The sequence below is a fragment of the Anser anser genome (genome assembly GCF_964211835.1).
Source record: "Anser anser genome assembly, chromosome: 7".
Taxonomy (NCBI): domain Eukaryota; kingdom Metazoa; phylum Chordata; class Aves; order Anseriformes; family Anatidae; genus Anser; species Anser anser.
In genome coordinates, this window is record NC_139727.1 from 7259123 (window position 1) to 7285199 (window position 26077).

General features: G+C 37.9%; 1 long non-coding RNA gene across 1 annotated transcript in view; it reads left to right on the plus strand.

The window, feature by feature from the left end:
* LOC310902288 overlaps positions 1 to 26077 on the plus strand; it is a 455554-nt gene that overhangs the window by 179960 nt on the left and 249517 nt on the right. The window lies entirely within an intron of this gene.

Here is a 26077-nt window from a genome sequence, read left to right on the forward strand (position 1 = left end):
TGATTTCATTTTTTTTACTAACAGATTTGATAATAGTGCACAAATAAGTATTTTGGAGATTAAAGAAAAAGTTTGCTGTAGTGATTTTTTTTTTTTTTAATTCTGGTTATAGATTTCTACTTGGAGGACTGCTTTTTGATGTTTTTTATTGTTATTCTTTTATTCATCTCTATCTTATCTCAAAGACCAGTTGAAAAGCATTTCAGCTATTGTAGTTCATGTCCAAAAGCTGTTATCATTTAACAGCTGCTTTTGTTGTTTTTATAGCCATATGCCACTTAAAGCTTATTTGATCTCCTTAAATGACCTTATTGTGCACTCTTATGCAATCCTATTTTAAAGAGATTTAGGTTCCTACAGCTGGAAATAGGCTCAAACTGGGATTTTCGGAACTGTCTAACAGTCCGACTTGCACCAAAATCGGTGACTGTCAGGCTGCTGGTAAATCCATCTAGATTCCTCTCTATCCTTTTAGAAACCTCAATGACCTTGAAGAGAAGGGCCCACAGGGCCCTCATGTTATCCCAGTGAAAGCGAAAACACCCACAGGGCTCTCTGGCACCTGATACTGGTGAAGTGGGTGTGCCTGGAAAGCTGGGACTCACAGCTTGGTGGGGAGATCAGGGGAACAGAGCAGTGTTTAAACAGCAGCTAAATCTTGGTAGAATAATGGATGTGGGGATTGTTAGCTGTGTATCTCTCTTGTTTTACTCGGAGTGCTCGGCATAGTTCTCCAAGTAGATATGGTGTGTCCTGGTAGTCTGCACTGTGACAAGTAGCAACACTACTGACAATCTGCTCTGCAACTTAAAAGCTGTACAGGAATGTTACTTACAGTGGGTATTTCCTATACCTGCCATCTTTCTCTTCTTGGAATGATAAATTTAGACGATTTCAAACAGAACGTTTGCACCCTCAAAGATACTTTTTGAGTGCTGTCAGTTAAAGAGTTGATGTAAAGCCTGGCACTGATAGGCAAGTATGGAGTAGGGGACAGTAAGCTCGTGGCTAAAATCCTGATCAGAATAGTTAAGCGAGCAAGCTCTATAAAAGTAGCTCTATGTTGTTATAAGTGAGCCTCTTGTGCAGCAGAATGAAACACCTTATAACCAAAAAGCAAGGCTGTTCTGTAGCTGGAGTTAAAAATTTCTCTGTTTATGTTGTAACAACCCTTGTTGTTACTTTCAGTTATAGCCTGAAAGGCCTAAACTTGAGAAGTAGAGTCATAGCGGGAAACTCTCACTGACAGACTTCTGCTTCTTTGGTTCATTTTGCTTTCCTGCAGCTTTATGCAGAAAGTTATTCCATTCCTGGCCTTATGCTTCTCCCTCAACAGGATTTCTTTTTTCGATACTTCCCTTTCAAGCTCACTGTTGTAATATTTTACCAATGAAAAATGATTTTCTTCTGTCTTTTTCATGACAATAACCTGTGTTTTTGCTATGCACTTCAGATAAATTTGAAAAACATAAGTCTCAGAGGTCCAGATTAAAAAATGGCTTCACATACCTCAGTCCTGTCTGCAGTGCAATTTAGGAGCCTGTGACTAATAGCAATTTGCATATACACTGTGCCTCATTTCTTAAATGCCTATTAATTCATAGGCACGTAGTTTTCTGCCCTTAACATTGCTTTAGTACATGTCCACATGGTGTACTGTAGTGCTGTGCACAACCCTGTGCCCATAGGAAGCAGCACTATGGTTCCTTGTAGATGTACTTGGACAAGTATGAATCCAGAAGCCCCCTGCCTGCATAAGCATGATGCTGTGAAAGCTAGTGTACAGCTGTTTGTTTAAAGCTCTGAGTATATCTGTCATGTCTTTGTTGAGTAGGATGAGATTAGGAGGGGCAAGGAAGGATTGGTACGCAAGTGAAAGATGCCTGTTAGCTAGGAATTGTTTCCTGATGACACCTCCTCTTTTTCCAGTTTCATTCAAATGAGGTGGTTTGCAATATTAATGTACCTTCATGTATTTGGCTGGTTTTGTGCTGTGCAGACAGTTCATCAGCAAAGTGCCTTCTACAGAAGTTCACTGCTGTGTGACCTGGCACTGACATCTGTAAGCTGTCCTCCTGGCACCCTTCTCTAAAACAGAGTTCTACTGATTCCTAGTGTAATTATGAAATAAGAACAGTGTCATCACTAAGCTGCAGTCAAATACTGGAGAGCAAATCAGATCAGAGGTAGTCATCTATGGTACTACTCTAGTTAGATACACTTAGTTGCCTACTAGCTATTACTTTACTTCAACAACAGAGGCTCTGCAAAGTTGGAGACTAGGAGACTTCATTGCACAGACAGACTGAAAGAGTACCATGGAGTTAACCAGTGCAATTCAGAGAAACAGCAGACAAAAATCTGGATTTCACAACTTTAAATTCTTTCTGAACAATTAGCTGGAAACAGTGCAGAGAAGCTCTCTGGACTTGGGAGGAGACCTTGTATTTTTCAAGTGACCCATATTTTGTTAACCAAGATTATAGATGAGTTAAGTCTTTAATGTAATATGAGTCCATCTTTTTCTGCAACGTTGTCATCATCATCTTTCAAAAGCGGATAGAAACAAATTTCCAGCTCCAAGTATAACGTGAATTTTCTTGAAATATGTTGTAATAGTCACTGAAAACAGATGTCTGTCAATGATGCATCTGTGTTGAGAACATTACTGAAAAAAAAGGCAATTGATCCGCATGGGTAGTGGTGTGCTGTCTTTAGCAAGTTACGGAGATTTTTCAGCCTGAAATCTAAGCCTACGCAAGGTATAAGGTATCTGTGATCCATTAAAAGAATGAACTGAGAAAAATAAGTCTACGGTAATAGGCTTGTATTTCGTATGGAGCATCCATAGTCTCAGCTGTTCCTGGCTTTGATGGGTGACTAAATGTGAGGGCAATTGGATTCATTTGGGTGATGTGGTTTAAATGCTCTTGTAAAATATCCAACTGCTGTTTCCAAAGAAATAGAAGCAAGATGGAGAGAAATGTGAACAAATAATTTAGAAACAGAAACGATTTAGAACTTAGTTGAAGTAGAATTAGTGAACTGAAGCTCTAGTTCTTGTTTATTGTTTTAAATAATTATTAATAAATATCTATAACTTTATAAATAATTGTAATAAATTTATAAATAGTAAATAAATAAAATATTGATTATTATAAGTATTATTATGACAGCTATTCTCCAAGGAATGGAGAAGATTACAGGAGTGGACATATTTTTGAGGTATGTGTAGGTTGATTTATGATCAACTGAGTAAAGTAATGGGTTTGATGCATTAGAAGACATCATGCAGTTTGTGCTGTCTATCAAGAATCAGCATGGATTTTTCTGCTGCAAAGCAAAAAGGAGAGCATAAAGTGTTAATGAGGATGTTTTTGTTCTCTGTTTGTCAGTTATAACAATCTCTGTGTAAAGAGTGTATTGGTCTTCTTTGCCCACTTAGATTTTTAATTTTATTTTGTTTTTTCAAGTCTGGTTAAAGTAAACCATCTGGACTTTTGGGTGCTATTCAGCCTGCAGAGATTTTTGCACATGTACTGTATTATAGCTGGTATTAATTTTCAAGAGGGAAATTTATAGGCTTTGTATTGGATGCTTGTAAACCTGTACCACTTCTGCAGGTGTGGCCATTATATCTATTAGCTCAATTCTGTTTTCAGGTTTCTCTGGGGATGAGAGATCCACAAACTGCAATAACATATAACGTTGTATTGAAATTAATGGTTTCTACATTGTAGTGATTCCCATTTTCTAGTCCCCAAGCTCTGGTTCCTCTGCAAGCAAAATCTTTCACAGATATAAGCATCAGCTCATTGACAAACTTAAGAATGTGCTTAATTTTAAACATATGAATAGTTCCCCAGATAAGTCATAAAAAGGGCACCAATAGCAGAACTTCATGTTTCATACAGTATTTAGCAAATATAGGCAAAGCACTTGTCGCTTTTTTTTTCTAAAGCATCGTTTCTGGTTCATGGTGTTATTATAAGCAGCAGTATAAGAATGAAAGCATGTACACAATGGGAATGGGATCAGCCTTAAAGTTTATAGCCTTTGTAGGGAAATGAGAGCCACAAGGGCTTTTTAAAGGACTGCCTTATGCTATTGTGCACGACTGTATTTCATCATTTGATTATCGTAAGTATATGTTAAGATAGGTAATGCAGTAGCTGGAGAAAGTTGTGGCAGCAAAAATACAGATTCACTAAAATATCTGCATTTTACACTATTTAACAGCGAGTGTCATGAGTTATAAATGCTCTGTAATGAAGACATTTAAAAGTCATAATTGTTAAATCGGAGGCTGACTTGAAATTTTTCAGGCTAGATCAAACTCCAAAAAGCCACAATGAAGTAAAGTTGACAAAATCAAATATTTGCTCAAAAAAATCAAGGTACAATTGATTCCCTAACTTTAGAATAATTGAATAAAAGAACTCCTAAAATACCTGAGAATATTTATGTTGATGCTAAAGTAAACGTAAATGTTACTGTAATGTCTCTGTATGCTTTAGAAAAAATCTCCAACCCTGTTTTTCCTAAACTCCCTTTGGAAAAATTCCATCATCACTTTGTTTTGATCAGTTGCTTCGGGAAGATGGATAAGTAATGATATCAGCTGAAAGCCATCATACTACAATCTTTATAGTTTGCTCCTTTTTCATGTAACTGTAATTACATTTGAAATCTGAATTACCTCAGAGGACAAGTACGTTCCAAGTGACTCGAGAAAGATGAGAGCAATTGGGTTGTATACAACATATTTAAATTTGATTTTTTTTTTTTTACAAAGTTGCATGTTCAGTTATATATCTAATTTACATATTAACTACATATTCCTTATAAAGTAACATATGTTTGATTCAGGACAATTGTCTTTCTAAAATCTTCAGAATACGGTTTCTGTGTAAAAACGGATAATCTATGCCTTATGCTTCAATGGAACAGTTCTATAAGCAGGTGTCATGGGTGTTTGCCTATCTGAAGACATAATCAGGCATTCCCAGTCTGGAATGTGGTCTGCACTTCTTTCTGAGTTTGAAATACTCATTAAAGATCCCAAGAAATTCACTAGAGGAAAAAATTACAAAAGGATTTGGAGAACAAGTGACAAAGTGTTCGTTCAGCCCACATATAAGAAGGAAAACAGGGTTTAGTTGATCATTTTCTTGCAGAGCAATTCAAAGATAACAGTTGATGGACTACTGAAAGAGATTGGAAGAAAAAGTCAACAGTGGAAATTCCATAGCATTTTATCTCTGAGAATGAAATAAAGCATCACTAGAAAAAATACAAACATCAATTATCCTAACCTTGTTGAACTAAACAGTTTCTTCTGGTGATGCTATTTCTGGCACCAGGAAAAATTTTAAGATGACTGGTCAGACCTTTATTTGGTATAAAACTGGTGTTCAGTGGAATTCCACAGACTTTGTTCTGAAGTTCTCTTTCCCATTCTGTTTGTACACTTAGCTTCTGGTTACTAGCAGTGTCATTATTATTATTATTATTATTTTAAAAAGCTCTTACTTAGCTGAGGCATAAAAGGAAAACATTCATCTGTTAGCAGTGTCACAGAGAACTGCATTTTCTCACCAAAGTAAAAGTAATACAAACATACAGACTTGACAGGTTCTTTTCCTGTGTTCTTATCTACCATTGAGCATGGAATTAGTAAAACACATTTCTGAGCAAATCTAAAATTTTTTCTAGCTCACATCACAAATATTTTTTATCAGGTCTGAATATAACCAACAAACGCATTCTACTGAACCCTACGTATCTCAGGCATTTGTGCTTTACACCAAATATGATATAATCATAAAAAATTCATAGCATAATTTTCACTCCTACATTTTAGAGCGAAGCTTTGCAGAGATGGTGGCACATCGTTCTGGGAGAGGAAAGCTAATACATAAGACTGAGATCATGAATGGAGGCAGTAATATATATACATGAAAACTGGTAATATATAAATATTCCTGTTGAAAACTATTCAGAACATTAGAAATTTTCATGAATTCCTTAAGGACTGGTCAATCTAGTCAGTTTATGTGTAGTCAAACACTGGAATAGATCATGCTACCAGGACATCTGCTGAATAAACTGAGCCATCTGCTTAAAAACTGATGGCACAGTATAGAACACAGTGTTTATGATCTCTGCAATTTCAGCACAACTAGTTTCTGATTTCTATAAAAATGTAATTAGAGCAAGTGTATTGCAGGTGCAAAGTCAAGTTTCCACCTTCTGTCCTTTCAGTACTCCTGATGGAGAAGGAAACAGAGCAGATGTTGCCCCTAACACCTAGGCCTATAGGCCCAGGATTTAAGCAGACAATGGTGAAGAAATAGGGCTGGGAAGAATGGCTCTACTTCTCTGGCACGCAGCTCTGCAACCAGCTCTGCTGGGGGGAATTTTGAAGAAAATAATGAAACAGAGCTTACATGCAGCATTACACTTGAGTAAGTGCTAGTTCTTCTGTTCCTTCAGCAGTCATGAATGAGGAATAAATAAATACTCAGCTGTTAACTTCACTGTTAGGAAATAGGTCTATGCTAAACTGACTTTTGCCTGGTTAAACGAACTTCACTTTAGCATTGAACGTGATCTGGTCCACACTACAATCTTGCAATGCATCTGCACCCAATACCGTATAAATTCCTTTTGAATGTGAAGCGTGGGTTATTAATTGTTTTGCCTTTTTAAAACTTGTTTTCTTTTGTTTTTCCCTGTTTTAAACTGCAATCTGCTGTTAAGGGAAAAATGTGGACCACATACTAAATGAGATGCCAAAACTGTTCACTTGAAAAGTGAACTTACTTTTGTCTTATGCTTATTAAAATAGCAAAAGGTTGGAATGCTCTAGGAGTTTTCACTGAGAACAATTTATCCAAATATTGTTGTTATTCACGTGGAAAATTCACACAGTTGGGATTCTGCGCTGTTCCTGAACTGTGTTTGTTCAAGGTGGATTGTGTGTGTCTCTGTGGGTGGCATGCTATAAATCTTAAGCCTACCTTTCTACTTTTTACACCTGTAGTGTAAACTAGATGAATCACAGACCTGTTCCGTAATAAAACATATAAATGTCTCCCTTGAGAGTGATACTTAGGGTAGGTGTTGCCAAAGTGCAGATTACTCTTCCAGAGCCTTTGCGGCCTATCCTGATCACGCCTTCAGGGAAAACCTCATTGGAAATGAAAGGTCTCTAGATAGCTGGGGGATTCCTTGTGCTTGGGGGATTCCTGTCTGCTACTCTAAGGCACATGACTGGACAAGCTCTTGATACTTCCACATCCTTGATAATTGGTCTCATTTACTTGAGCGGACAAAGTTAATAGAGAACGTAGAGACTCAAGTTGGCCTTCACAAACAATATTTTGCTGGGACAACAGATAAACTTCAATGCATCATTGTGTTAATACTTTTGTAGCACATGCAACATTATTTCAAAACACTCTTTAATACAGTTTCAGTCCACTTCATATCTTTGTGTTTGGCAAGCTGAATTAGAGGTCATTCCAAAGAATTCAGCATAACTTAGAGGACAGACATTTTACTAGGCACAAAATCTAAGCTATATAAGATCACACATTCTTCTGCTATTAATATAGTTGTTCTTAGCTTTTGTTATGATTTTTTTTTTAATATATTCAAAACAAATCATGTACTATTCTTTCCAAACATTTACATGTAGGAGGTCTGTCTTTAATACTTCTATATCACCTTGTATATCTGCAAATTTTTCTTTTCTGTGTTTATGCAATTGCTTAAAATAAGATATCTTTCTACTCAGATGGCAAAATCATTTAAATGTTTAAGCGTTTACTAATGTCAAAGGCACAAATAATCCTACTGGGTGCAAACACACTAAGAAAATGCCAAACATAATTGTGTGATTTCTACTGAAATTACGTTTTTAAGTTAGGCTGGGATAATTTCTAACTACAGTTGTGAATATGTTGTTTTCCCAGCTTTCAAAAATATCAGTGTAATCTCCAGTTTTTGATCATTGATATTTTTTACCTTATTGTTTGGCACTGAAACAGTGACTGTTGTCTCTCTTAGATACAGGGGGAACATATCTTTCTGGAGAGTTTTATTTTCTTTCTTTTCACTTGCAAACTCCTTTAACTCTTTTGCCTGCTTAGGACCTTTTTTTTTTTTTTAAGCCTTGCACTGTCCAGATGTTCCAGACTTCAGAGATGTTCCGAAATCCTGTGGAGAATCCCAAGCTTTTAAACAAGTGCCAGTGTGGGTGAGGCTAAAGTACATCTAATAGGGGGCTCAATCTTCAAATGCTAGCCAAGCAGCTGGCATTTAGGCTGCCATTGATCAAAAGATAGGACCTCTGATTTTATGAAGTCTGCCAAGATGAAAATCTTTCTTTCAATCTGGCTTTGCCATTAATGCAGTCCTCCGCATAGTTTAATGCTAGGGTTAAGCCAGATCTCTTTCATGTTACATTCAAGCATGTTTTAGCTAGAGAAAACAGGCTCTGTAAAGCCATCAGAATAATGGGGTGATTTTAAAATCTCCCCTGGGTTTAATAAAAGATGGTAGTTTTGGTGAAATTTCTCTGATAGGCCTTTCTGTTAATGCTTATCTAGATAATGCATCTTCCAAATGTTCTGACCAGAGTGTGTGTGATATTAAGAAGACTTTGTTATGTAGCTCCACAGATGGTTTTTCTGCACCTTTTTTATTATGAGTTGGGGTTAGAATTTCACAGCTATGTTCAAGAGTATTTTGTATTCTCTATGCATCTAGCTATAGGCATGTTGAATTCCCCAGGGGAATTTGGCGCAGGGGGCGTAATAGACTTCTAAAAGACAAGCTTGTTGAAATGAATGCAGTTGTTACTGCCAAATGCCAGCTGCATTATTACGGTTCAACTGCTTCTTATCCTCTTTAGTATGGTGTCTCAAGAACAACATGGTTTTGAATGCCTGGTGGTCACTGCAATATAGAGCAAGGTGCCATCAAAGGAAAGAGTGTATCAGAGTGCTCCAGGTGCAGATGAAATGTGTATTTTCAGTTGATTTGCATGTTTGGAAAGCAGAGAAATAAAATATTTTCCAGTGGTGTAAATAAGCATAGTTCCATTGATTTTGGTGACAATTTAAAGATTGCAGACATGCTAGGACCTGGTGTTGTAGTTAAAGACTAACTTCTAAACCAGACTTGCTTCAGATATGCTGCAAACTGATGTTTTCCGATTTCTGGTTCATCTGGGAACAGCCAGGAGGAATTTTATTTATATATTTATTTATTTATTACTGCAGCCTGGTATTTAACCTCCTGTGTGAAACTGGCAGAATTAAAAGACAAAAAAAAAAAAAGTAGGTAAACTTCATAATTAGCTTATAAATTGTTCTAGGGGAAGATTTACATCAGTGGACAGTTCCCCTACAAGTTGTTTCATCTTAATATTTATTTACTTATTTAAACTGCAGTGAAACACTTCTTTTGATATATGAAACTATTCTTTAATAATAATAATTATTAATAATAATAATAATAATAATAATTGTTTTTTCCTTCCAAGATCTTTCCTCTGTACTGGCCAAAAATATGTAACCCTTAAGGCAGACACTTGACTTGATACCCAACTGTGAGTTTGCCTTTCTTTGCTCCTGAAGCATTGCTGTAGAGCTGCAGCCCCGTGCTGTACACTGTTGGTCAGCGGGCCACACCGCAGGCCCTTATATCCGTCTAGAGCCTAGAAAGCAAACAGCCTGAACTACTCCTGTCTCATTACACAAAACACAGTTGTATATTGCTAGTTGGCCACCTAGTCAGTTTGTTATCTGATGTATAAATGCACAGTTCTTGGTGTCTTCAGTTCGTGAGCATTTCTGCCCTGTCTAGTATTTTTGGCTCACAAGTATCTGAGCTGGGTACCATGTATGTGGTATTCTTCAAACACCACTTCTTCAAACCTGGTTTGGTCCTGCTGACTTGCAGTTCTTGTTTTCATTCCTATGACAAAATCAGCAATTTCTAGGCCAATATAGAACTCTGCCAGCATTTTCATAACTTCCCAGTTCTCACTTGTTTACAATTAAGTAGGCGCAAGCCAAGAATCACAATCAGTTGATGTGTTGGATGTATTGTATGACTTGTGTTCTGCTGTGTTTGCTCAGTTAGGGGTTTGGAAACACTTTGAGAGTACTGATTGCATTTCAGTACAGAGTGTGTCAAATAGACCTACCTTCTCTCTCGTTTGCAATTACATGAACTGTTACCTTTCCCATTTTTAGAGTGCAAAATGAGCTTAAGCAGGTGTTACAGAGAAAAAGAGCACATATTAGAAAAGCATTGGGACAGTAACTGGTGTGTATATGTGTATGTGCATAATTTTCTTGTTAACAACAGTTAAAACAGGGCTTCCAATGCAGCAATGATGTTTGACCCCATACATTTTTTTTAAGGTTTCTATTACTCGTATTTGACTTTTGATGATGCCTTCTGCAGCTGGTCAGCTCTAGGATTCACTACTAGTGTGTGTTATGCTAAAAACCTACTCCTGCTAAGTAACAATTCTTATTTTCTAACTGCTGTGATTTGCTTTATGTCTGCCACAGTTTGGAGACATAATATTCAGAAACATAGTTAAGGTCTTGGTACATCTGACAATTTATATAAAAGGACTAGGAACAGTTCAGCTGGTAGACATAGACCCGGTTATAGACTTTTGCAATAGAGCTGTGAGAGCTTTGAAAATGCCTGGCTTTAATTAAGCTCTTAAAAGTTTTGAAAAACGCTCTGATTTTCATCTGTTCCAACATGTCAGCAGATCATAGCTTCATTTCCGGGCTGCTTGCGCTCTCACACAGAGGACATCCCAAACAATCAGCTATCCCTGTCGTCCTGTTCAGTGCTCTTCCAGTACATTCTCTACGCAGGGCTGTTACCGTCTGTGCAGAGGCTGTGTAACAAACAGCTCCAATGGCTTTGCTTTATGCTACCTGAGGATGTAAAAATCTATCAGAACTATGCATTTGGCCATCTCTAGGTAGCTTTGGCAACTTCATGGAGAAAGTTGGAATGACCTGTGGGCGTATGCAGAGAAAGAAATCTTGTATATACTCTGTAGTTTATAGTGAAGAGAAGGGAATTCTCTTAATGTATGGTTATTGTTTTCTCAGTGTATAGGTATTGAACAAATGCTCATTTCAAGCTTTGGCTGTCTTACCGCAAACTGAAATTCCCTGATGAAATGTGTGACCATTCAAAATGTGCTTGTTCAATTTATTCTTGCAAACCTCCACAGTGAATATTTGAATAGTGGTGCTTCCCGTTCAAACCCCCCCAAAAGCATGGGATCATCAATAAGAAATTCCTTTTAAGTGTGTACTTTTCTCATAAATAGACAAAAGTTCAGGAGATCAGCACCCATAATTGTACCATAAAAAATGAACTTAGCTTTTACAATAGAAGTGTTTGCTATTTCCCTGTGTTCTGTAAAGCAGCTCTTCTGAAGAGCTGGCTTACAACTGTGTCTGTTCCCCCATCCCCTGTTGTCAAAACGATAACATGAAATACAGCTGAATGACCTGATTTCTTAGGACAAGCTGACCTGCTTCATTGTTCAGTCTTTGGCCATAAGCTTCAAGTGCCAGTCCTCTGGGGATCTCTTTGGAAGTATGTAGAAACCATATTCTACGGATGCAGTCAATGTAGGGAGAGGAAACATCACTGAAATTCCACTGTTATTAATTTAGTTCTAAAGAATAACAGAATTCTGAGCCTTGTAATGTTCTGTGCTGTATTCAACACGGGAAGAAACCTGTACTGTTATGAAAAAAATTAACTGAGCCAGGTCTTCTGCTGATATAGATTGCCTACTAGATTATCATTTTCGCTCCATGATATTTATGATATAAGTTGTTTTTTTTTAAAAACAACAACAAAATGTAGTAAAATGACCTGGAAGCTCAAAAATGAAGATGATTTCGTCTGAAGATGTCTGTGCCTCAAATAAATAAATAAATAAAATTGCATTCACTCAATGGAAAACTGCATTTTAAAGATTTAGTAGTCCACAGTAAATGCTCAATTAACTTTCAAAGATGAATTTTATACAGAAAAAATTGAATTCAAAACTTTGTTTTTTCCCTTGATTCTACAGAACTGTAAAAGTAGCAGAGAAATCATCATGAAAGTTTAAATGTATTCTTGCATTCTATACTTGAAATTTCTTCATCATTTCTTCCATCATCGAATAGTCTGGGTTCTGCTATGTGGTTATTCCTTATGCTGTCATCTTTGGTATGCTAGAGATGTCTGGAGTTATTACAGATGAACATGTATGAAAATACCTCTGCCATATCATGAAACATCTTTCTAATCAGCGTGAATCCTGTTTACTGTTACAGTAAATATTGTACTACCTGATAGCTGCTTGGCTTAATCACACAGACACATAACCAAATATATATATATATATATAAAATTATTTTCAAAATCTTGGCCGAGACTAAAAAGCCTGAACTGTTGTTAATGTGGCCCCTTCTTTCCATACCGACATAGAAAACATTCAGACACTCTCAAAATAAAAATATAAGAATTTTGAGTGAACTACATGAATAATTTTTGCTAAAGCTGATCTTGCACTAAAATGGTGCTTTCTACAAATGTCCTGTAACAGTCAAATATTAGTGTAAACCCTAGAAGCATGATTTTTTCTTCCAATAATATATTGAATATAGTGCTCAGTAAGGGCTTTTCATGACAGCATAAATAATGTTTTAAAACAGCAAATGATATTTTGATTTCTTGTGCTTTCTGTATTCAAATTCTTGTTAAATCTCTTGCCTTGCAGAACTCTGCCTCTAAGAAACACCTCTGATTTTATATTTCAAAGTTTTGTTGAAATTTAGATTTTGCCATCAAAGATAAAACTGGTGACTGAATTGTACTGTGCAATCAAATTAGATCATTGCTGTAAGCCACAAATGTAAAAATATTTTGTTTAACTAGAGATTCATAATAAGCCACAAAGTTGAACATCAGGCAAATAACTGAACCAATGACCTTTATTAATGCTGTTTGAATTTTTGCTAGTGTTGATATTCTCAATCTTTTTTTTGTACTTAGATTTATGGAATGCAATGCCATCTCATACATATACAGCTATACAATATACATACTAATGTGGAAAGAGAAAACCTACCCAGAAATTTCCTTCCATTTCTTTGTCTTGAAAACTGCAGCATCCCCTGCCATCCAAGGCACTGAAATACAAAATATCAGAATTATACATGTTGTTTACATTTCTTTGATGGCATAATCATATAATTTCTGGAGTCCGTTTGCTTCGGTTTGTGTCTTGGACCTGGGCCTGGCTGCTAATTTATGCCTTGCAAACAATTTATGTATAGGGTACGTTGACAGTTAATACTGCCTCCTTATTCAATTGTATGTTAATTATAATTAAATTTGTATGGATTCTCTTTCCTAACAGAATGCATTCTTTAACTAGTAGAACAGCAAAACCTGAAAGCAATACAGGACTGATTTTCTGTATTTCTAAATAGAGATTTTAGAGTTTCTTAATCTCTCTCTCTTTTTTTATTTTTATTTTTTATTATTTTTTTTTTTTCCACAGAAGACAGGGGCAACATTAGCAGATGCTGTTCATGGATGTCTTCTGCCAAAATATTTTGTGTTGTTTGGTCAGTTCTGACTTTTGCTGTTCATGCTGAGATCCATGTGTGCTAGTCACTTCTGAAGGCCAGCTGTATTGACATGTTAGCCATGGTGATGCCACAGTCAGCATCACTCTGAGCTGAAAAATCATCCCATGGGTTTGTTCAGCTTTCTAGTAAGGATACCTGAGCAAAAATTTGTGACTTGCAGTATTTCATGGTAGCTTGTTGTCCTCATAGCTGTGTTGGCTACCTGCTGGCAGTAGGGTGATTGCAGCCTGCCCAAGCTAGGCGCTTGCAGACCATGTTTGCTCATGTCCAGAGAACAATCGAGTGGCATGCTCTGTGATAGTGTGGGGCTCCTTCAAAGGACTAATTCCCTTCTTACATGGGCATTCTACATGTTTTCTGGTCGGCTGAAAAAGTCAAGTGCTTGGTGGATGTTATTTCATTACTTCAAAAGTTGCATTCAAGTAATTAGTAAGCACCTTGTTGTTTTTTTTACTGACAATTTAAGAAAAGCACAGGAAAATGTGGGACCCAGGCAACTTTACTTTTTACTTGGTCAGCAACCCCTAAATCATTGCCAGCTTAGGTGAAGCTGTAAAAATAAAAAGCAACTGATGACACCCACTTAACAACTTTCAGCATAATACCTAACTGCAACCAGCATTATTTCCATTCCTCTTAAGGCAACTTTAAATATTGATATAATAATGGTTTTTGTCCTCCATAGACAAATAAGTGAGTGCAGGGTGGGTTTGAAAAAGTCTGGGAATGGAGAGGAGTGCAGATACACTGGGTGGGAGGCAGAGAGATACAACATGTCAGTCCATTTTCTAAGCTCCCGGCAGCACGCCATGTTAGGCTTAGTCTGACTGAAAGTGAGTGTAAAGAAGGATGCGTAGAGAAAACAGAAGTTATCTTTGTGATGGGGCAGATTGCTGACATACTTCTCAATCAGTTCTGTGGTTTTTTTGTGTAGCATATTGTTATCAATATGTATTTCAGAGTGCAGGTGGAGTACAGATCCTGACCCCATGTAGAAAATAAGGTGTTTCCATAGTAGTGTTTGCAAAATTAAGAGCGCTAGCCCAAGTGGAAAAGCTTTAAAATACAAATGAAACAAAAATGTTATAGTGAAAGCAGATATCCTTCAGCATGACTCTTCTTCGGTATATAGGTAAATAGCAGTTTTTACTATCCCTCAGACTTAATAGGGTATGATTCATAATATCTAGAGGCTTTCTTTTGTTCCCCAGGGTTACATGTCTAAAAATCTGGAAGTCTTTAATCTGCTAAATCCTTAGATTTTTAATTTTCTATTTGTTTTAGTACTTGATTGCATGTCGTTTGAAGTTTTTTTCTTCTTTCGAAGTCTGCACCCAGCTACACACTCCCAAGGTGTTAACCCAGGTTTTTTGAAGTACTACCAGTCTACTAAATTCAGCAAGTGACTGAGTTTCCTGGCTAGGAGTTATGTCAATCAACTTGAAATGTGCATTACAAATTAGTAAATGAATGCAAATTCATTCACTGCTACATGATGTTTCTTGTCAGATTAACTTGTGCGCCTCCCCAATTGCAGTGATTCATGATAGTTGCATCTCTTATACTTTCTTGATTTTGTTATTAGCTCTTCTCATGCTTCTGTAACGCATGTAAGGTATCACTCCTTTGATATCTGAGTTTTGTACCTTGGTAACCAATGAAGGAAATTTTAACTTCAGTGCATTTTCCAAAAGATAATGAAACTAGCAGTGAATTGACTACTTTTTCTGTCTTAAAACAGTACTTGATAGCAAAACTGACAGACAGCTCTAATGCCATCGAGCACGTAAGCACATACTCAGCTTTACACTTCCAAAGCAAGAAGTGCTTATCCAGACTGAAGATCACAAGTACTTCATCCATTTAGGCTCCTACAGAAGAACTTCCAGTGCACACCAAATTTTAATGAAGTTTTATGAAATTCTTAATGAAATCACAATGACAGAAATAATAATGACAGGACTGTATAATACTATTTTCCAAATGAACTTAGTATAGATTGTTTTGTGTCTTCCTATACACTTCTATAACTTGTTTCTGAGTACCATGTCTTATCTTTCCCTTTATCATTTACCCAGACAAATATTTCATATAAGCAGTACATTTGTAATCTGTTTTATCTTGCTTCCAATATATATTGAAAATTTAATGTAGCTGAGATCCACTTTCAGTTGCTTGCTATCCAATGAACCAATTAGGTGCTGTGTCCTTAAGTAGATATGAGTGAACAGGTCATTCAATTTTAATCACCTGTGTTTTAAAGGCAACCTGTAACATTTCAAAGCAGCCTACTTACTTTGAGTTATAAAATTATTTTTTCCTGTAATCCTTGACCTCAGCAGGCCTTGTGATTTCATTTTTTCTTACATAATTGTCTGCAAAATCATGAAGTTCCAAATTACTGAATTGTTATATGAAATTTTGTAGTCTTAATTTTTTTTTCATTTTACATGTCCCAAAGTAGTGAGGGCAGTAACGTAACAGTGTTAACCAAAACATTAAGGCATTGTAGCTATTAGGGATGACCAACATTTTACACAGTCAAAGCATCGATACAAGATGTACTGTGTCGAAGGGCCACAAGAATTTTAAAATATTTAATATTTTCAGAAGTTTTTGTGTTGTAGTTACTACAACCTTACTATTTGGTACTGCATAGATCTGAATAAATTAATTCTTTGTATAGAAAGGCTTTATAAGTTTTTTTAATGAGTGAAATAACCATCAGAAAATTTAAACGAATGATGTAGGTTTAAATTTAATTGAAATCCATAGAACTGTAAAGCATTTTCAGCAGAAGAATCAGGCTTATATTCTGTGTCAATGATATATACACAGTATTACAAAAGTATTCGCACAGCTCTTAGACCTGAACTTTCTCTCTTTGCTGAAGTCTGATGCTTCCCACTATGTCCTCATTCCCCTTTTGGCATTCCCCGGTTGTTTCTGCTCTTCCCCCCCACCCCCGCCCTGCCTTTTTCCTGCCAGTCCTCGTGTGTTCATTTTTCTCTCCTTTTCCTCTATTATTATAAACCATGGCCTTCTCACCCTCCACCAACACATGCATGGGACCCAGGCGGCTGTTCACACGGAGGGGAAGAAATGGCAAGCTGGGTGTTGCGGCAGCACTGCCCACCCCACTCCAGCTGACTGATTAGGTACACTTCCAGTTCAAGCTATCGGCTCGCAGTGCAACCAGCCAATATTGACTGGCTGAAAGCCAGATGTGGCAGCTCTTTTAGACTTCTGTGCCATGACTGTTCAGAAACTTTAGACACCCCACTAGTAGGAAATGTTTGCAGAAAAAGTGTTTTCAGCTGAGAAGACTTGCATGTCTTTTAAGGTATCCATTGTCTGCAACCCGTATTACAGTGAAATTTGTTTTTGCATCACAGGAATCCGAATCTGAGTTACAATTATAATGCAGATCTCCTGAGCTTCTGCTTCTGTGATGCCTTCTCCCACATTTCTACCAAAAGGATTTTCTGGTAATATTTTAGAAATTCCCACGCTAGTCGTTTCAAGGAAAGTTAAGAGTTAAAAGGAAATATCATTTGCAGAATTAAGATACTTTTTAACCCCTAGAATGCTTTTCACAGAATCCTAGCTCTAAACAAAAGGGAATTTATTTTGGATAGATAATGCTTCCAAATAAAGTAGCAACATGAATTTCTAAGAAAGATAAACCATGTTCTTGACTCATTTCTAGCATTTTCTTTTTGATGAGCTGACTGCAGCATGCTGCATACACTTGCAGACTGCATTCATCAAACATTTTGTTATCAAATGGTTATTTTTAAGTAAAAAAACAATGTAACTATCACTGTTGTTTCAGAAGAAATAAACATGCCAAAGTACTTAAGCACTATTAAAAAGAAAGAATTATCTGAATGTGTTTAAATGCATATGAATTTTGAGAACATGCAGTGAATACCAAGGCCTGTACAATACATTTCATTCATACAACTTAGTGTTGAACAAATTACTTAACTGCCGTTAAAGACAACAAAAAATCCTTTTACAAATACATCAACGCGAAACGGAGGACTAGGGAGAATCTCCATCCTTTACTGGATGCGAGGGGAAACCTAGTTACTAAGGATGAGGAAAAGGCTGAGGTGCTTAATGCCGCCTTTGCCTCAGTCTTTAGCGGCAATACCGGTTGTTCTCCGGACACCCAGTGCCCTGAGCTGGTGGAAGGGGATGGGGAGCAGGATGTGGCCTTCGCTATCCATGAGGAAATGGTTGGCGACCTGCTACGGAGCTTGGATGTGCGCAAGTCGATGGGGCCGGATGGGATCCACCCAAGGGTACTGAGAGAACTGGCGGAGGAACTGGCCGAGCCGCTTTCCATCATTTATCGGCAGTCCTGGCTATCGGGGGAGGTCCCGGTTGACTGGCGGCTAGCCAATGTGACGCCCATCTATAAGAAGGGCCGGAGGGCAGACCCGGGGAACTATAGGCCTGTCAGTTTGACCTCAGTGCCAGGGAAGCTCATGGAGCAGATTATCTTGAGGGTCATCACGCGGCACTTGCAGGGCAAGCAGGCGATCAGGCCCAGTCAGCATGGGTTTATGAAAGGCAGGTCCTGCTTGACGAACCTGATCTCCTTCTATGACCAAGTGACGCGCTTGGTGGATGAGGGAAAGGCTGTGGACGTGGTCTACCTTGACCTCAGTAAGGCTTTTGACACCGTTCCCCACAACATTCTCCTCGAGAAACTGGCTGCTCGGGGCTTGGACTGGCGTACGCTTCGCTGGGTTAGAAACTGGCTGGATGGCCGGGCCCAGAGAGTTGTGGTGAATGGAGTCAAATCTGGTTGGAGGCCGGTCACTAGTGGAGTCCCCCAGGGCTCGGTACTGGGGCCGGTCCTCTTTAATATCTTTATCGATGACCTGGATGAGGGCGTCCAGTGCACCCTCAGTAAGTTTGCAGACGACACCAAGCTAAGTGCGTGTGTCGATCTGCTCGAGGGCAGGAAGGCTCTGCAGGAGGATCTGGATAGGCTGGACCGATGGGCTGAGGTCAACTGCATGAAGTTCAACAAGGCCAAGTGCCGGGTCCTGCACCTGGGCTGCAACAACCCCAAGCAGAGCTACAGGCTGGGAGATGAGTGGCTGGAAAGCTGCCTGGCCGAGAAGGACCTGGGAGTATTGGTGGATAGTCGGCTGAATATGAGCCAGCAGTGTGCTCAGGTGGCCAAGAAGGCCAACGGCATCCTGGCCTGTATAAGAAGCAGTGTGGCCAGCAGGTCGAGGGAAGTGATTGTGCCCCTGTACTCGGCTCTGGTGAGGCCGCACCTCGAGTACTGTGTTCAGTTCTGGGCCCCTCGCTACAGGAAGGACATGGACGTGCTCGAGCGAGTCCAGAGAAGGGCGACCAAGCTGGTGAGGGGTCTGGAGAACAAGTCTTACGAGGAGCGGCTGAGGGAGCTGGGCTTGTTCAGCCTGGAGAAGAGGAGGCTCAGGGGCGACCTCATCGCTCTCTACAGTTACCTGAAAGGAGGCTGTAGAGAGGTGGGGGTTGGTCTATTCTCCCACGTGCCTAGTGACAGGACGAGGGGGAATGGGCTAAAGTTGCGACAGGGGAGTTTTAGGTTGGATGTTAGGAAGTACTTCTTTACCGAAAGGGTTATTAAGCATTGGAACGGGCTGCCCAGGGAGGTGGTGGAGTCACCATCCCTGGAGGTCTTTAAAAGACGTTTAGATGTAGAGCTTAGGGATATGGTTTAGTGGAGTACTTAGTGTTAGGTCGGAGGTTGGACTCGATGATCTTGAGGTCTCTTCCAACCTAGAGAAATCTGTGAATCTGTGAATCTGTGAAATATAACAGCTCTTCTGATAGAAGTGGCTGAAGGACTAAACTGTCACTGCAAGTAACATCACGGTGATCTATACATAGTTCAGAATACTAAATTGTTGCATTTAGCTTTAGAGCCCCAATTAGACATAGCTGTTAGTTTTTTTTTTCTTTTTACAGTGATTTCAATACAAAGGGTGAATACCCCAAATCTGCTTTTCAGAGGTTGATATTAACATACTCTGTTTCAGTCCCTGTGATAACTTCTTCCATAACCAGTCTATCAATATTTAGGGACTTGCCTAAATATGAGTACATCTGGATTTCCATACAGAACTGTATGTTTCAGTTTTCATAAGTAATACTTGTCCCCCTATTTGGATAGCCTTTGCAACAATAAAGTTGAAAATGGCATTAAAAACACTGTAATATTATCCTGCCATTTTAAATCTTCAACAGTACACAGAACCACTGCGAAATTACCTTTAGTGTGCCCTTGCAGTACTCATCCACTGGCTGAGAGAGAAGAAAAACTTTGATGGATTGTGATTTAAAGAAAAAAACAACAAAAATCTTTTCTTTGTTTTGTTATTTTAACCTGGATTATTTCACTACAGACCGCTGCATTAAGTACAACCACTGCAGATGACTTATTTCTTGGGGAAGTGTGGAAGAGCGTGAGTGAGGAATGACGTGGCTGCATTTCTGAGAAAATGTCATAAAACTACACCCAATTTTCTCTTCCTAAGCAAATACTCCAAGTCCTAGAATAATAAAAACTTCAGCTAGACATCTGTTCATGTGCATCAGAAAGGAGTCAGGATGATACATGACCATCTTATTATTTCTAATGCTACAATTCTGTTATTGAAACATGTCAGTGCTAGGGACAGTCTGAGATGAAAACCCTAGGCACAGCCAATCATTTAATTTCTTGAGTTGCATCAGGGATGAATGGGGTCTGGCATGGACTCAGTAGGTATCCCAGATATTATGTGAGAACTGCCATATTTTCATTCTGCACACTGCCTTTAAATGTGGTGTATTAAGAGGACATGACAGTATTAGCCTATTGCTGCTGATTGATATAATATTTTCATTTCCGAAAAGTTGAATCCATTTAACTGGCCCAGGAACTAGTGGAATCAGACATGAGATAAGTAAGTAGTCACCCAAGGACCCGGTGAGCTCTTTGGATCAACTTGGACTAAGTTATTGTTTTCTGATTTGCTCACTCCCTAGTGAGACTGAATGTTGATCCAAAGCTACTGCCATGTGATTTTTTTCTGTGTTGGGAAGGGGGGCTGGACAAACCTGGTGTGCTGGAATTTCATAGCTCTGTTCAAGGCAAGTTTGAAGCTGCATGTTGAGTCTTCTTGATCTTGAACTGTGTAAGGTCCTGAGCTGCCAGTAGCAGATAGCACTGCCTAGAATACAGAATTTAAAATTTGGTGGGATCAAGAGTTATTTCTATTTTTACATGGATTTTACTGAGCTTGTTATGTGCAAAGAGCATTTGTGTTCTGATTTTGATTCAAATCAAGTTTTGATTTTAAACATTTACCTTTTCTGAAAATGGAAGTCTAAGATTTTGGTTCTGGTCTGTCACTCTTGAGAAGTTAGATCCTGCTTTGGGCTCAAAGGCCATTTTTGATCTTCGGAAATACAAAGGACGTAATAACTTGATCAAGTAGGAAATAGTCTTATTAAGCACTGTCTTGTTCTAGAAAACCATACTGCAGTTGATCTAATATTAGGCCAGCTGTTAATAATTTTACAAGCAGAGCGTGAAATAGCAGCTTGATACCTGACTAAAGGGGAACTACAGCGTTGTACAAGAACATTTAAATGTACTACCCTTAGTGAGCAGACATTAATGCTATTTCAAGGAGTGTCAGTGAAGAGTCTTTGATATTATGATTGGGATGCTTGCTATTACATCCATAGTGACAGCTCCAATTGACAGGATTAAAAAGACAAAATTAAAAAAGGAATTATTTCATGCCCTCAAGTGCAGATAAGAACAGTTACATCTCTGCTACGTGTCTTGGCTTGACAGTGGATTTTTTTCTTAAGGCTTTTCATATTCTGCACAATTCTTAAATTCCCTGTGTCATTTCACTTAGTCTTCCTCTCATATTCTCTCCTTTCCTGCCACATCTTTTTATGCTCCTTACTCTGCCCCTCAAACCTCCATTCTTTCTAAATGATGGGCATTTGTGGTTTTTAAATATTTTATATTACGGAATTATTTTTGTCTTTAGTATTTCTTTGTACAGTGCTGTTTTTAAGTCTTGTACAGTGTTCATCTGTGAAATTATAGTGAGAGATGGTGATGAAAATCCTATCCCCATCCTCGAAAGAAAACCACAGAAAACTCCTAGTAGGTTTGGACTATATATGGAGAGACTTGTCACAAGAGAGAAAAAAAGATTTATTCCTTTCTAAGTAAGGTTTTTGAGATGGTACATACTGTAGGTAGCTTGGATGCCGTTTGTCATCTTAATGTGAGAAATTCTTGAGTAAGATTAAAATACAAAATGAAGAAATATCTATTTATAGGCAATAAAAACAGTACGCAGACAAGACCATTGTATGGCTTTTGCAATCTAAGAACCTGGAATGCTGTGTAAGTGACACTTTCTTTGCCACTATTTAATAACTAAGCTCAGGTAAACTGAGGTGCAGCAAGATTAAATTGTCCGAAGATGCTCAGCAGACTGATGGAAGAATCCAGAGCTGCTGAATCCGACAAAGTCCTAAGAAAGCATGCAGGCAGTCCCTCCCACACAAACAAAAATAACTGTGACAAGTGAAAACTGATGAGATTTATAAGGGTAGTAACTACAGCTAGACCACAGTTTTCAGGCAAGGTTGTCTAGAACTTATGGACACATCGTGACTTGAGGTTCCTAAAGAGAAGGACAAAGTGGATGTATGTCAGAACTGTGTATTTGTGCAGTCAGGATGCACACTGATGGGAACTAGTCTGGAAAGGTGGAGGTCATGAGGAGAGACTGGAGGAAGTGGCATCTGTCAATCACAAAGAGAATGTCCTGTGACTGAGAATATATGTTTTTGTTTATTTCTTCCACTTGGGGAGCAGATTAAGGTGTTAGTTAAGATTTATAACTAGACCAAGGACTCAGGCAGTGGGTTTGGTAGGGAGCTACCACTTCAGGTTTTGGCCTTGTCATCCCTGTTCCCGCCGCTCCTCAAAGCTATTGCAGTGTTTCTTTCAGCAAGACAGTAACCCCAGCAGATGCCATTGGGGCACATTGACCGTTGGGTTTTGGAACTGGTTAGGTACTAACAGGTATCGAGGTACATATAAAGATCCTTTTTCACCTCATGTTTCTAAAACTTGTGATTTGAGATTTGATTGTGATGTAAAAGTTCTAAGAGGCTGAAATTCTTCCAAACTGAATTCTCTTTCTGCCAGTGTCTTGCAGACACAGCTGTAGTCACCACAGGAGTCTGAGATGGATCTTCTTTCTTATGAGCAGGCATTAAAGGGGATAGAGGTGGTTGGAGCTGATTGTGTTTTCCCACCGCCTGCTCATCTGCCCGAGTGTAATCCATGAATCCATGCCCCTCCTCATGGTCTTGGGAGGGGCACCAAGGGGGAACAAAGAGATCCGACTGCCGTTTGCCATCTAAATGCAGTCTCCTTCTCAACTGCATTGATGTATTATCGTGAAGGAACTTGTGCTCTCTTGGCTCTTCTGCAATTGCAGAGGATTTTCTTCTGCAATTGCAGCTCTTAAGACTGTAGTTCCAGCACCTTATGGCAGTTCAGGTTTAATAGGAAAAGTGAAACAGAACTAACCCTGGGATCCCTTGTGAACCAACTAACTGCGTACAAGTATATTGACTGAATGAAATCAACTGAGTAACAGTAGAGAGGGTGGGTTGCACAGAACTGGAGCTAGCAATATAGACTGTGAGGAAACATGCTAATTTATTTACAGTATGTTTGCTATGATAAATTGGTCTCCACTAGTTCTTCTAGCTTCTTTTCTCTGTTACATTTTTTTAATGTAATTTGAATAGACTTTTTTCTTAATCCTATTTTATTTTATTAAATCATTTTCTTTCCTATTCCTGGTGATTTTTGTTATGTTTTGTTTTGTTTTGTTTGGGGGGGGAGATTTTTTTAGATACAGTATTCTTTATGTTATCCTTGCTTTGGGAAAATGTTTACGTGTTGCAGAGTTGCTCATTTGCAACTATTAGCTCTGCTGCATGTCTGCATTCTACTTAATACATTATTAAAGATTTCAGTTCAAAAGTCTATGTAATTGGCTTATTTATGCCAAGTCTTTTCTGATTTCTGTAGTTTTATTCATATTCCTTACTTGTTCCCAAACATACCTATTCTCTTCAACATAAATATTCCTCACTTCAGAAGTAGAAGAATATCATTTCTGGGTACAGCAATATTTTCGCTAAGTCTGTGGGAATTTGGCTCATTCTTTAACATGCAAGTTAGATTTTAATCCCCTTTCTTTCCTTCTAACTGTGCATGGCTGGAATTCTGGTAATACCTTAGGAAAGATGGACCAGATAAACATGCCTGACATCTGTTAGTGTATGCATATGAGCTGAACTACATTTATAAATTCCTTAAATGGAAGTCCAAATTTTTGCATCACAAAAGAGTTAGAATGCTGCAGAAATAACAATTTTTGTTGCTAATATTTGCATAGGACAGCATTTTCAGTTCTTACCAGCATCAAAAGAATGGCATTCAGATGACGAAATGATAGTCAAGTAAGAACCTGCAAGTGGACCTTGTGGGGGTAGGAGGTCCAGTGGTAACTTTCCAGATTTCAAGTCTCTAATGGTGAGCCACAAAGCTTAATGAAAGAAATACAGAAACTTAACTCATGTTTGTCTTTTTTTTCTTGTGTGTTACTGAGTGCGTTTCAACAAATTTAGAGGTTATTATTACTCAGCAAATGTCTGTTAATATATTTCATGCAGTGAATTGCTGAGAAACTGTTTATTGTCACAGGTCTTTTGAGTAATTTTATATTCATCATTTATATCTGTGATTTAAATTGTTTTGACTGTATACAGAGGTGGCTTTTTTTTTTTCCTCTGACTGTATAGCATTTATCCTTAGGAACAGGTTTCCATATTTGCTCATTCCAGTTTCATTTTCTATGAAAATATTGTAGACTTCAAATTGTCATTCTCTCTAAACTGAAGAACCTTGACTGAAGTTCTCACATGAGTAAATTCAGAAGCTAACATATTTAAATACAACTTAGTCTCTATAGCTGTTTTTTATTTGCTCAGCTCTTCAGTTCCATGAACAAACAATTCCTATAAAATCTGTATTGTCCCTTTCTTTTAAGAAGTTAGTATGTTTTATAACATTTTTTTAACCAAAAGGTGTTTACATGTGACTTTGATGTGTTATAGAGGTTAATAATTGATTTTTCTGATTTGGACTTTCTAACCTTGCTCAGAACAGGACTTTCCATCTGGCTAAATAGAAACTTAGAAATCTTACACTAAACACTGAAGTCAGCATAGGTCAAATGCACATACTAAAAGGCTATTTAATTATTCACTCTGTGAATGTACATATTTTATATCTAGTTTGTACTTGGTTTTGACAAATCCTTGAGTTCTCAAGGACTCATGGGTAGTGAATTCACACAGGATTTAAATTCATTAAACTGACTGCCTTTCAAAAAATAATGATTTTATTGAAAAATCAGCAAACAGACCTGCTTATTGTTGTAATGAGTAAACAAATGATCCTTCTGCTCCATTGAAAAATGATTTTGGCCACTTTGGGCAAAATCAGGCTTTCAAAAATTATTAATCTGGTGTATCAAAATTCATGTACTTCCTTTAAAATCCGCCATTATAAGAGTGTTAATATTAAGTAATTTTTATTTCATTTTACTATTTTGAGCTCTCAGGTTTGAATACTCAGTCCACATTCTCGACATTTTTCCTAGCAAAGAGAGAGAGAAATATGCTCATGTTTCAGTGGAAAGGGAGGTTCTCATGTAACTGCTTAGTATCAGATGATGGGAACTGCTGAAAACTCTGTGTACCTCTTGTGAGGTCCACTTCAGACACATCTCAGAGAGAATAGTCTCAAAACTTTATACAGAAAACTTTTCATAGCAGCCTATTTCATGCTTTTATCAGGGTTTCAACTGATAAATATCTAAAAGTGGTCTGTGTTCTTTCCAGTTTCTTCTTTCCTTGCTGGATAAATCCATAGTCCTTTCCCTTCCATAACTAATAGTTACATTGAACCACACTATTTCCTGTTTCCTCAGTTTCCCAGATATTTTCTGATTATTTCTGATTGCAATTCATCAAGATCTATCATCTGTCAATCAAAACAGCAAAACCTAGGATGCATCTGGTCTGAATAGAAAATAGGAGGAATTCAGAAATAGAGTTGGTGTCTGCTTTAAAAGAGAAAGGGTTTAGTGTTGTTGTTTTATTTTGTTTTGTTTTAATCAAAGTCAATTTCCCTAGCAGTTTATGTCCATTTTTATTTTAGAGATTTCTTGAAAAATGTTGTTTATATACTT